General features: G+C 42.7%; 1 protein-coding gene across 1 annotated transcript in view; it reads right to left on the reverse strand.

Annotated features, from left to right (window-relative positions):
- Positions 1–7,379: 7,379 nt before the first annotated feature.
- The window catches only part of tsnare1 (T-SNARE Domain Containing 1), a 169,776-nt gene continuing 163,474 nt past the window's right edge, over positions 7,380–13,681 (reverse strand). The window contains exon 12 of the mRNA XM_079504227.1: positions 7,380–8,618. The gene's annotated coding sequence lies outside the window, so the exon portion shown is untranslated. The remainder of the gene's footprint in view (positions 8,619–13,681) is intronic.

Genomic DNA, 13,681 nt, shown 5'->3' on the forward strand with positions numbered 1-13,681 from the left:
GGTGCATTAAGGGTTTTGGGAGAGGGTTAAGGTTAGGTTTCGGTGTGCAGCCTCGTGAGAGGTTAGGGTTAGGGTGAGGGTTTGAGATAGGTTGTAACTTGTAGGACTAATCATCAAGTGGAATTAGTCACTAATGACTGGTCTAACCAATGACTAGTCTATAAGTAGGCCTACTGTACCCAGTGCACTCGCCTATTAGTTTGCATTGCACAGTGCGTTCAGTAGGCTACACTATTTCCAAACGCGCCGTAGTAGTAGAAGTAAAAGGTATTTTAAAGTAAATTAAAATACCTTAAAATTATACTACAGTACTTGAGTAAATGTACTTAGTTACTTTACACCACTGTGAATGACATTCAAAACTCCATAGAACTCGACAAACAAAGACTAGCCAAACAAAAACAAAAAGAAGGAGGTGCTTTTCGGTAGAGGCATATGCATATTTCTTATTGGAATGTTTGAAACCCCCACTTCAGTGTGTCTGTGCGCGTGCGTGCGTTGTGTGCGCATGTGTGCATCTTCTCTAGTTACACATACTGTATTACTTTTAGTTCTGTTTTGAGAGATTTAATAGGTCAAGGTTCATATAGGCCTACATAGGCCTTTAAGAACACTAGTTAGTTTTACTTAATGTCTTCCTCTTTCTTTACCCCACACAACAATGGCACCTCCTTTATCTTCCATTTGTATCACCAAATCTTCACTTTGTAATTATTGTTTCTTGTTTGTATTTTTTCCTGAATATTCCTGAAAAACAAATAGGGATGCTAGAGTTCATGTGGTTATTGGTTCTGATTCTTTATTTTAAGCTTGTAAGTCCCGGTCCATATCTATCTGACAGTATTAGTTACACCAATAACCAAAGAGAAAACTTCTTGTTATAAATAATATTATTTGGGTTTATTCCAATGAGAAGAGATTTTACAAGTGTCGGAAAAGCATGGTTCTAAATATGTTCTTCTGACGTGTGAGTTAAACAGTGATACAGAGTTATACACATTATGGTGTTACGCCTGTTACGTCTGGCGTCGTCACGTCAGCCATCACGACTTGCTTAGTTCCCTGGGCAACCATGTTGTTGTGACATTTTAAGCTGCGTTCAAGGTTAACCTGCTATCTAATATTGTTAATAATATGTCAATTGACATACCAGGAGAAGCCCATCAGACGAAAACAAGACCAACAGTGTTTGTGAGTTGCAAACACTTACAATTAACCATGCATACACGTAGCCTACAAAAGAAAAGTGGATAGTCAGTCCAAGATGACATAGCCGAGGATGTCATAACAAAATTATCCATAACTAATCAATATATTGATTAGATCACGATCTAGCAGCTTCCATCCTGATCACGACCAGCTCTTGGTAGTGTCACTCTCTTACATCATTGTTCTGTTGCACCACTTTATGGATGCTTTCCTTTTAAGTTTTAAGTAATAATTGTTGATTCATTGTGAACTGTGTTGAACAAAATCCATTTCACTCTCGGCCATACTCTATTTGTTTTGATGACACTGATGATAACAAAGAGCAATGTTAGCAGAATTACATTTTACTGTCTAGCGCTGATAACACTTTAGCCCTGTGGGATGAAATGAAGTGTGTGTATCGTCTTATATAAAACAGATAACTAAAATGTTGAAAAAATTAAATAACTTTCAAACTCACACAAAGCGAACCCAGAGGTTGAAAGTAACTAAATACGTACGTACTGTAAGTACAGTTTTTAGGTACTTTTACTTTACTGGAGCATTTGTATTGTTATACTTTTACAACCAAATATTGTCAAATATTGTATACTTATTTACTCCACTACTCAACTTTGTAGATTTGGATTATTATTACAAAACTATACATTACCCACTTCAGCCCTATATACATGTCCACCCTTTGAAAATAGACAATCTACAACCTCACAATGTGTCGCATTGTGAGCTTGTAGATCGGCTATTTGCAAAAGTAAACCAGACAGGATCCACTGTAATGACGTACAGTGCTGCAAAAGCAATACTGACCCAGTTGATGTTGTTTACTGTCATAGATGAAGTATGGCAAGTGATGCTTCATTGTACTTTACTACTTTACTGTGCGCCGTGCTTGCGGTTATGGTTAGGGTAAGGGTTTGGTTTAGTGTCCTGCCGCGTGAAACACTACCGCCTGCCACGGGTGTTCCGTGGCTCATGCCGTTGCCGGAAAATGCACTCGCTGTCTCTCGTGCAGAGTCATCTGCGAACAGGAACAAGTTGCAGTCACGAGCTGATGTCATGTTGTTTACATATAGGAACAGTATAGGCCCTAGTATGCTTCCTTGTGGAACACCACAGCTCACTGGGAGGGGGGGGGGGGGGGGTAGTGTTCCGTTCACCTCCACCATCTGTTCTTCTCTCCCATCCAGGTAGGATTGCATCCAGCTCACTGATGTGCTATCAAAACCAATTGCTTTTAGCTTGTTAACCAGTATGGAGTGGTTCACAGTGTCAAAAGCCTTTTGGAGGTCCAGCATGAGCATGCCACAGTATTTGGTTACATAATAGGTCGCCCGTCCCTGGATTTGACCCTGTGCGAACAAGTTGTGAGTCGAGCATTCTTGTAATCTGTGAAATCAGTCATGTGACTCATGTCTCTAAATGCATGGAATCTTCGTGAGTGTGTCTGGATGCCACAGAGGATCAGAGGAAGTTATATGCAGAGTGGGAAGTCGGTCGGCTGGGCATATTATTTGTAAAAAATGTTCACCTATTACGACATGCCCAGAATAGGGACACATGGGTGTGGAATTTGTGGGCACATTCTTTCTAAAGATTTGGCACAAAACCGGAACCTTCTATGGACTCTATCAATCACTATAAAACCACAGTTTGCTGATGATGTTACACACGTTTGCTTGGAGGACACTTAGTAAAAGTGGGCTATTATACCCTGTTGATTTATAATACGCTTCAAAACTGTGTATTGGTGTCTTTAGAATTCTTGGCATGGCTTCATAATTTTGTTCAGAAAATCCTGTATTAGAAGCACGATCATCCACGCAGGCAGGCAGGCAGGCACGCACACACGCATGCAAGCACATACAACGCAAGCAAGCAAGCCATTTGTATGCCATTCCCAATAATTTGAGAATACAGTGAGCATTGCCTCTTAAATTGACAAATCTACGCACAGAGAATATCACAGAAATATTGCGAACCAGAAAAACACTTTAAAGGCCATAATGTGGAGACCTTTCTCTAAATGCAATCCTTTTAAAAAGGTACAGTATCTAATACTGGTGGGGCCTGCATGGGCTCTTTCTCTCTCTGGCTTTGCAACAGGACAAGCTAATCGTACCCAAGTGCAGCCTTCACATGATTAAGATTCATGAGGTTGAAACAGGGAGAGCAAATTATCAGAGCCATTGTTCCATTGTTCAAAAAGCAATACATTACTCTGGGTCTTGATTGTTAGAGAGAGAGGGAGAAATAAAAAGACTCTTCACTTTTCCTCTCCTTATTCTCCCATTAGGTCTGAAAGAATGCGTTGAAAGAGACTTCGTGACACGCTGAGTTATTTGACTGTTAATTTGTTGAGTTAATTAAAAATAAATACTTTGTTGTGTGTTTGTGCGTTGTGCGTTTCTGTCCCGTGGGTCCCTTCCTAGAAATGCAATGGAGTCAATAGTACAATATTTATCTTTAAAATGTAGTGGAGAGAAAATCATGATAAGCTTTCAAAAACAACACAAAACAAATAGGCCTACTCAAGTAATGTACAAAAATGCTGTTACTTTAATTACAGTATAGGCTACTATAAGTAAATGTGCCACTACTTTCAAGCTAAGGCTGAACTACATCAGTTTATTGGGTTTACCACCACGTGTCAAGACATACAATCAATGGATACAGTATCCCATTAACAACCATCACTGGCCCAGTAATCTATGGAGTGATGTGTACTTAACCCCTGAAACCCCCGACATCCGTAATCTGAGAAAAACTTTAGCAGAAAATTGACAATCGAGGTACTCCGCTCAACAATGGGTTTAATGTCCTACATGTGTGTTCATTCAGTATGTGTGTTCATTCAGTTATTCGACTGTGGCTCAGGAGGTAGAGCAGGTCATCCAATGATCCATGGGTCGGCGGTTCGAATCCCGGCTCCTCCTGTCTACATGTCGAAGTGTCCTTGGGCAAGACACTGAACCCCAAATTGCTCCCGATGTGCTGGTTGGTACCTTGCATGGCTTCCGCCACAATCAGTTTATGAATGGGTGACTGTAATGCACAATCTATGTAAAGCGCCTTGGATAAAGGCGCTATATAAATGCACCATTTACCATTTACCAGTATGGCGACAGTGAACTAAAAATGCTGCAGATAAGTGCTTTCAGTGTATTTCAGACACATTCAAAGCTCAAACAGTGCTCCCAGCCCACATTGTCCACCAAACAGGGCTTGTGTTTCCTTTCAAAGAGACTTCATTAGGATTCCAGACGTTGACCAAGGCGTGATAACTGCTCCAATATATACCATTGAAATTCAGTGTCTGTTCTCTGGGGGGGGATTTATCAGCTTGTTCTTTGCTGTATTTACACAGACAGCTGTCTGTCTAAGAGCACACCGCTGTGGGCCACTGAGACCCTAAAGTCCAGGACAGGTATAGCTTGTTCAGTACCCCACCATGGGAGACCCCAAAGCATGGAAAAACAAACCTTCATTTCATCGCTGGTTCAAACCCACAACCAGTGGTGGGCAGACTCTTTACCACTGCGCCACCCAGTCCCTAGCGCTTGAAACATTGCTGTTTCAGTGTGTTCCAATGGATCCAATGTCATTATAAAAACAAAATAGCAGATCTACAAGATCAACAATGTGTTGCATCGTGACAGGTTGTGAGCTTGTATGGGCTACTTTTGTGTGACACTGTAGTATGACAAAGTAGAGCATTCATTTATGAAAAAACAAGCTTTCTGCCCGACAGTAATGATGATTCCATGATAAGAGCAATTTCTCTCCATCAAGCTCTTCTTCTTCTTCTTCTATTCCATGAAGTTGCCCCATCAGTGTTTTTTCGTTCTCTGTTGATACCGTTATATGTTGTGCTGCACTAAACGGAATTTCGTTGTATGTCTCATACAGTGACAATAAAGATCTTATCTCTTCTTCTTCTTCTTCTTCTTCTTCGGAGGAGGAGGAGGAGGAGGAATCAGAAAATGAGGATGGAATTACAATGGAAGTAGTGATTGTAGTACGACCGAGGAAGCGAGCACTGAAAAGGACCAAATAACACAAGCACTTTTTTGTGTGTTTTTTGTTTTCTTTGTTTCTTCCGCCTACTAATAACCACAAATGAGACATTTACGGTGCAGTGAGTCAGCATTAGAGGCATTTCTGATTTGAATGTAACCACAGACTGTGTAGGCGTCCGCAGCATTAGGGAGGGATGAGCTATGATGAAGTAGCACAAAGAGGAAAGTCTGAAACACATTTTCAAACACTCAGGGAAAAAGTGAAGGATGCAAAATAAATCGGTAAAACAATATATTAAGGTTTAATTAATGTTTAAGTTATGTGCTTATATAATGCATTATGACCAGCACTTATAATACTTCATGAACCTTGTGATAAGTTATACAGGATTATAACTATTTGAGTGTTATGAAGCCTTATAAGTGCATTATAATGCATTACAAATGGGCGTATAATGCATTATAGAGACAACCTTTAAACCTTTATCCTTTAAACACACACAAAGAAATCACCAAAGCAGTGCTGGGACACCGTGGCTGCACAGCAGGCCACCATACCATATGTCACTGGTTCTCAACGTGGGGCCCGGGGACACTGGTCGGTCCTTAGCTTGTTGCGTTACATTAACACCTTGCCCCTTATCCCAAACCTTTTTAGGGTTTGGGTCCCTTCTCTCTCTCTCTCTCTCTCTCTCTCTCTCTCTCTGTTCTCATTAGCAGGCAGCAGTGCAGCACTATCTCTCTCTCTCTGTTTCTGGCACAACAGCGCTAGCCTGGCTAATAAGCCAGACTAATATCACACAACACTGTCGCGGTATATCAGTCTGGGCTGGCTCCACTTGGATTTCATTTCCCGGGGGGCGGGTTCAAACATTCTCTCTTTGACGCAATTGGTCAGAGCTACTGTCAGTCAAAAGTCTCAAGCATTGAACGTCACTGTACCAAAGCCCGCCCATATTGCATACCGTGTCCCGATTGGTCCGACCTGTTCTCGATTGTAGGAAAGAGGCGTGCTACTGAGCCTCGCCAGACCGAAATCCGCTGGTAGGCAACTTTTTTTTGCCAACGGCTGATTCGGTCTGGTTTATTAACCAGGCTACAACAGCGCCACTTTTGGTCATTGGTACTCGTGCTCATAGTGACATAGTTAGTTAGGTGAACACATAGGTGGTCACATAGTCACGGACATTGCTGTTCGTTGGAGTGGTTGCACCACTAAAAAAAAAACAGCCGATCTACATCGGCACGTTGTGAGCTTGTAGATCGGCTATTTGAACCATTTTAAAAATGTTTTTCAAAAATAGTGAATATCACATAGTGTTGCTGTTGGGCAGAAACCTCCTACAGTATCTCCATATTCTAACTTTTTGATCATACTGCACCGTCACACAAAAGTGCAAACAATACAGATCTACAAGCTCAAAGCGCGGTGTGGGGCGACGTGTTTCAAGCTTATATAGATCTGCTACTTTTTACATTTTCGAATTAGAATCCTAAAAAATAACCGTTTTGGACATATGAGGTTTCCACCCGACAGAGACGATATGCATGTAGTAGCAGGTGGACTAGTACTGTTTGTCATGAGGTTAGACCAATATAGCACCGCATGCAGACGTGTAGCAGTCGTGCACATAATAAAGGTGCCGCCATGAGGCGAGATTAAAAGTCTAGCACGTATATACTTCTCTCTGTGCTGCCGCCGAGAGACAAGAAAACAGCCCGGGGAGAATGAACACATGCATGCACAACATAATCGCCGCTCTTAGAGATCAAATTAAGCCTATTACTATCTCTGCAAATAAGTCACCCTGCAGATGAATGTAAATGCGAGGGGCAATTCGGCAGGGTGGGAGAGTGGCTGCATGGCTGCTATTGATTAGCCCACGGATGAGTGCTCTGAGCCATCACAAACCTGCAATTGATGTGTCCGAGGCGCTCCACTTTGACGCTGTGTGTGTGTGTGTGTGTGTGTGTGTGTGTGTGTGTGTGTGTGTGTGTGTGTGTGTGTGTGTGTGTGTGTGTGTGTGTGTGTGTGTGTGCGCGTGCGTGCAAGCTGCATGCGTGTCCAGTCCTCATTGGCCATATGACAAAACACAGACACACACACACATCATTTTATGTTGTTGTTCAGTGTTGACTTTTATATTGTCCAACATTGCTTTTCCATTGCTAATTTCAACCAAAACTAAAATACAGAGATAAATACAGATAATAGATGCACAACTAACAGATAAATTATGTTATCAGTCGATAAAAATACACAAGAGGAAAACCCCAGAAGAGAATATAAGTACATGAATACACTAAAGCTCTGGCTGCCCGGCCTCACCCTGACGCTAATCTGCCGTCGTCCGTTTGTTCCGTCAACGTCGCCAACAGGTTACGAAAGTCAAGGGTGTCTTACACTTAGTCGTGCACCGCAAATAGCAGATCTACAAGCTCACAGCGTGTCGTGGGTGCTACGCATTGTGAGCTTGTAGATCGCTGGCTGTAGCTGAGAGGCGGTCTAAGTTAAATGTCCCTGAGCAAGACACTTAAAGGGGAATTGGGAATACCACTCATTTTCAACATTGACTACTACTCAAGTACTTCAGTTTTCCCCACTCGGAGGAGGCTCGCAGACCTCCATTGTAAGAAAAGGCTGTTAGCATTAGCTCACACTAGCTATCTTTCTCAAGAAACGTTTATATTTCAATCGCGATGCGATGAAATATACGTCAATCGCAGACAACAGATGACTATTAAAACACGGATATATATGTCAATAGCAGATAACGTGTTAATGGCATAGTTCAATGTTGAAAATGAGTGGTATTCCCCTTAAACCCCTAACAACTCCTCAAGCACTGTGTTAATAACACTGTGCTAATAGCACTCACTCACTGCTCCTCCTAATAGCGTTAAGATGGGTAAATGCAGAGGACAAATTTCACGTACATGTGCAAATACAGTATATGTACAGCGATACAAATACTCCAAAGGAGTATATCAAATGTATTAGGGCTATTTTCGGTGCGTGAGACGCATCACAGTGTCCACGAGGTAGCAGCGCGTCAATCAATCATTCATTGGGGAAAGAAATAACAACCAAAAACCAACAGAACCTACCCCACTGAGACTTCCGAATGCAGGCAGAAATGCATGCGCACACATACACACACACACATTGGCGAGCACGCACAACCCCATCGGATGCCAGAGAAATGACAGAAAGAAAGACCTCTCTTTTCCCGGGACGGATAAACATGTAAACACGAGGGCGGGACATGATGGAGTAGGGGTGTCGTCGCAGGGCAGCTCTCTCCTGTTGTAAGCCAGCTGCTGGGGGCCAAGGGTCAGATGGAGTATAGAAGCAGTGTGGTCACACCGGTGCCGGCACCACGACAGCTATACCTGTACAACACAAGAACCCCAGACAACACACATCAATCATCAGTCCAGCCGGCACTGCTGCCACAAATTGTGACCCCATTTATTTTTTTTACAACTGCACATTTTGAAATCATTGTTTTAAAACATTTTCACAAATACAAGAAAATCTAATCATTTTCAAAAATGAATGTCAAACATTTTTCAAAAATATACTTCAAAATGCAGAAAAAAAAGAATAGTGAAGATTGCCGATCTAAAAGTCTTCACACCACGGCATGTTGTGAGATTGTAGAGCAGCTATTGTCATTTTTTTTAAATGGGACATAAGTATATATCCCCACCAAGCACTATAACGATAACTATATTGTTCACCATTGTCTTTGTTATCAAATAAAAATATATTTTGTGTCACGAGTTGAAAAACTTTGGGAACCCCTCGTGTAAACCATCACCACGCACAGGGTGGTGACGCTCCAGGTTGAGTCATCACTCTGGTCTGGATGAATGAATCATGCCGTCTTTATTAATAGCAACCAAAGTGGGAGAGTTGGCACGAGCTAGTTCACAGCACGAGCTAGTTCACAGCACGAGCTAGTTCACAGTATGAGCTAGTTCACAGTACGAGCTAGTTCACAGCACGAGCTAGTTCACAGTACGAGCTAGTTCACAGCACGAGCTAGTTCACAGTACGAGCTAGTTCACAGCACGAGCTAGTTCACAGTACGAGCTAGTTCACAGCACGAGCTAGTTCACAGTACGAGCTAGTTCACAGTACGAGCTAGTTCACAGCACGAGCTAGTTCACAGTACGAGCTAGTTCGAGCTAGTTCACAGTACGAGCTAGTTCACAGTACGAGCTAGTTCGAGCTAGTTCACAGTACGAGCTAGTTCTCAGTACGAGCTAGTTCACAGTACGAGCTAGTTCACAGTACGAGCTAGTTCACAGCACGAGCTAGTTCACAGTACGAGCTAGTTCACAGCACGAGCTAGTTCACAGCACGAGCTAGTTCACAGTACGAGCTAGTTCACAGTATGAGCTAGTTCAGAGAGTAAATACATCTAGGTGTGCTGAGGTGACCGGTGAGACCCTCATCACCATGGCTCAGTGACGTCATTTTGTAGTATTCCCTATAACTATTAAGATTAAAGCCGATTCTACGGCTTCAAAACCAGTAGTTCTCAAACTTTGTGTTTAAAATAGCAGATGTGACCTGCTGCGAGCTTGTAGATCTCCTATTTTTAAATAGCCAACACTAAAATCTAAAATGACACTTAATGGGTTAAGCAGCTAGCCATCTCCAAAAAACACCTTGTACGTCAGGCTGCTTTCCTCCTTGGACCTGCGTTTGCTTTCCTTTTATGAATCTTTAATTGGTAAGGAACCAATTTGTACTTTTTATTCTCAAAGTGCCACAGGGTTTGTGGGAGGTATAATTTATGATTGGTGGTCAATGTCGGGGCTTTAATTAAGTCCGGGCCAGAGGTCAGCGAGCTGGAGAGATTGGAAGTGGTTCATTAATCACCAACAAGCCAACTAGGCCAGTCCCTGAAAGGCCAAAGAGCATCACTTTTATCTGGAATTAGACTTGCTTGTTGGCCACCAGTAAAGGTATAAGTAAATTAAACCAAGACATTAGGGATATGATTACACTAGGTGTGTTTGAAGGAGCATGGTTATTTTGTAACATGGACTGGTGTCCACTGTCAACTTTTGTTCAGGCATTTTGCTGCTAGGGTTTCAGTACTGGGCTACTTGGGTTTAATATGTATACACGTTTTAATCACTTAAACCCCAGCATCTGTATTGTGGGGAAAGCTTTTGCAGAAAATAGCATAGATCGGTTATTTTCAGCAGAACCTTTTCCCACAATAACAGAAAACAGAAAGGACACCTAGGTTCTGAGGTCAACCATGTAGGGTTTATTGTCGGTGGCCGACACCGACAATATGACACTTTCACAAATGTGAACTAAGATTGGCAGTTGTCACATCAGAGGAAGCTATTCGCTGTGTGAAACTTCAATCACCTTTTTTTCAGAGCGGCGCCTACTTTTGAATTTAACTTGAATTTAATTAAAATTCACTTGATAATTGTGCCAGCAGTTCTCAACCTGGCTGGCTGGCGACCACCGAATAAGACTTGTCCAGGACTAATGACCCTATGGTCCACATTATTGACGTGTGCATACATACCGACTGAGACTACTATACTAAATGAAATAACTATATTAGTTAATCGTAGTAGTACACGCAAGTCCAACCTTGCATCGACAAAGTGTAATAATAGAGTGGCAGACTAATCGATGCAAAAAATAATAATTTATCTTTTTGTTTGTGTCGATTCATTGATGTATAACAAATTACAAAAACTACATGTAAAACACGCTTCAAGATGATTTGAGCATTAGGGCTGATGCTCCTTATCAGCCCTAATCAGATGTTTTCTGGCCACGTGTAGGAGAGCTCTGCCAGTCATACCTGCATCTCCTTCCAGCCCCATGTCAACCAGATCACCAAAACTGCCTTTTTTCACCTCTGCAACATCACCCACCTTCGTCCCATGCTATACCACACTGCCGCTGAGACACTCATTCATTCCTTCATCACATCCAGACTCGACTACTGCAATAGCCTCCTGTACGGCGTCACCACCAAGGTTCTCAAAAAACTACAGTATGTGCAAAACTCTGCCGCCCGCCTGCTCACCAGAACCCGATCTAGGGACCACATCACACCTGTCCTCCGTGAACTGCATTGGCTCCCAGTCAAATTCAGAATCGACTTCAAAATACTCACCACCACATACAAAGCCCTCAACAACCAGGCCCCCCTCTACCTCTCTGAACTCATACAACGCCATGCCCCCACCCGCTCCCTCAGGTCAAGCACTGCCAACCTACTGGAACCCCACAAGTCCAACAAGAGAACCTGGGGTGACAGGGCCTTCGCAGTGGCCGCCCCCTCATTGTGGAACTCACTCCCAGCCCACATCAGAGCTGCCCCCACCTTTGACATGTTCAAAAGCACACTCAAAACCCACCTTTTCAGACTGGCTTTCCATACTTAACCCCCCCCCCCCCCCCCCCCCCACACACACACACACACCCTTCTTCTTTGTCCATTTTGATTTTGTTTTCTAGTTTTTAACCCTTTAAACTTTTAACTAGTTCTCTAGTTAAAAGGTTTCGCGTGTGGTTAGGGTTAGGGACAGGGTTAGTAGTGGGACGAGTCGGACCAACGCACCGTCCGAAAATAACGCATGAAGTGAGCACAGGCATCTCCCAAAAATCAACAGAGGAAGTGTTACGATCCATAAAGCTGCTCTTATGAAGAAAAAAACACACACATTTGAGGGAAACTTCCATGATCAAAATAACTCCAAATTAAATAGTGACGCACCACAGAGATCTCTTTGTTGCAATGATACTACTACTGTACAGCAGTACTTTGTCTGACCAAAATGTGTCTGGGAGATTTAGAGGTCTCAATCCGCGAGCGCGATCGATTTGTAGGTGGTGGGCTGGGGTACTTTCCTGGCATCCGTCGCGCTCCACTTCCAGAGCACAGCATCCAGATGCAGGTGGGTGATAGCTCATATCAATCATGGGCAAAACTGTCTCGGAAGCAGGGCCATCGATTGTCAGTCAGCGGTTGGATGAATGGCACCTCTGTGCCGTCACGGGGACTTGAGCCAAGAAGCCAGGTGGGAGAGAGAAGGCGCTGGAGAAGACTTTAATAGGGGCCTATCTCTAACACCCGGCACAAAACGGTGCAGAGCAATGACAGCTAGTTTACAAGTGACGCAGTTATCATTTTCACGCCCGGCGCCCACATTGTGTACAGTAAGTGCCAGATGTACTTGTGCCCATGGGTGTGCTCATCTTAACCACCTAAAACCATATATACTCGACCGGGGTCCCCCAGGGATCTACTGTATACTTGGCCTCCTCCTTTTTCCCCTCAACGCAAGGTGTGGGCAGGGAAATCTGTTGGCGCAGATTTGACCTGTTCAGTGCAGTCCCTCGGCACAATATTTCCCCGCTTAGTAGATTGATTGACAATACTGTTTAGGCAGGTTCCATCAGAATTCAACATGGTAGATGACATTGCTGAAAGACTGACACTGAGGTAAAAAAAACAAATTAATGTTGGCCAGATTATCTATATTGAATCGTGCGAGTGCCCAGTGGCTTCAATTTGCTGTGCTGGGGGGCACCAAAAACATAAATCAATAAACCATTTTCAAAGCACTTGATTTAGCTTTTATTTATCATCATTCTCATTAATGAGAATATAGCTAATAAGAAATAAGAGAAGTGAGGAGAGCGATTATCTCCTCACAATAAGTGCAGTGAGGAGAGATAATGACAGAGATAGGGAGAGAAAAGGATATGCAATTTATTTCAATTACGTTTAGAATATGTTCAAAGACCTTCTGTGTTTTTCTTCCTCTTTGTGCAGTAACAGGTCATCAATATCAATTTCTTGGCTCCGGCACATTTAACAGGTGGATTATGAAGAACCTGACTAAGAGGATGGGCATGTGATTATTAAGATCACATCTTGGACAACAAGGAGGAGACAGTACAGGAGCAAAATATGCCATCTGCAGGAGGGCCACAGAGTATATGTATAAACACATACCAGTATACAATACATATATCACATTTCTACTTTGATATTTCTGTTTGATTGGCAGGCTTTGTTTTGCCCGTCATCATTATATTGCACCCCTTTCTTCAACAGAAATCGTTTTTTATTCCTCCAACTCCAACCCTCTATAATAAATCACACCCGTGTGAAGTGAGGGGCGCTCTTATCATCGTACATCATCCGTTCATTGTCAATGGGAATTTAATCTTTGTGTATAGGACAAAAATAGCCGTTTTGCTCGTCCACATATGGCATACATTCTCCATTCATTGTCAAGGGGAATTGAATGTTTGTGTAGGACGAGAATCTACACTATAGCTGAATAAGAAGAATTATAGGAATGCGCAAGGTACAGGCACACCTGACTTTAAAAGGGAATGGAAGAAATCAAACTGGCTTAATTCAGGTTAAGCCCATGGGTAATCCAGAGAC

Source organism: Electrona antarctica, assembly GCF_951216825.1.
Source record: "Electrona antarctica genome assembly, chromosome: 6".
Lineage (NCBI taxonomy): Eukaryota > Metazoa > Chordata > Actinopteri > Myctophiformes > Myctophidae > Electrona > Electrona antarctica.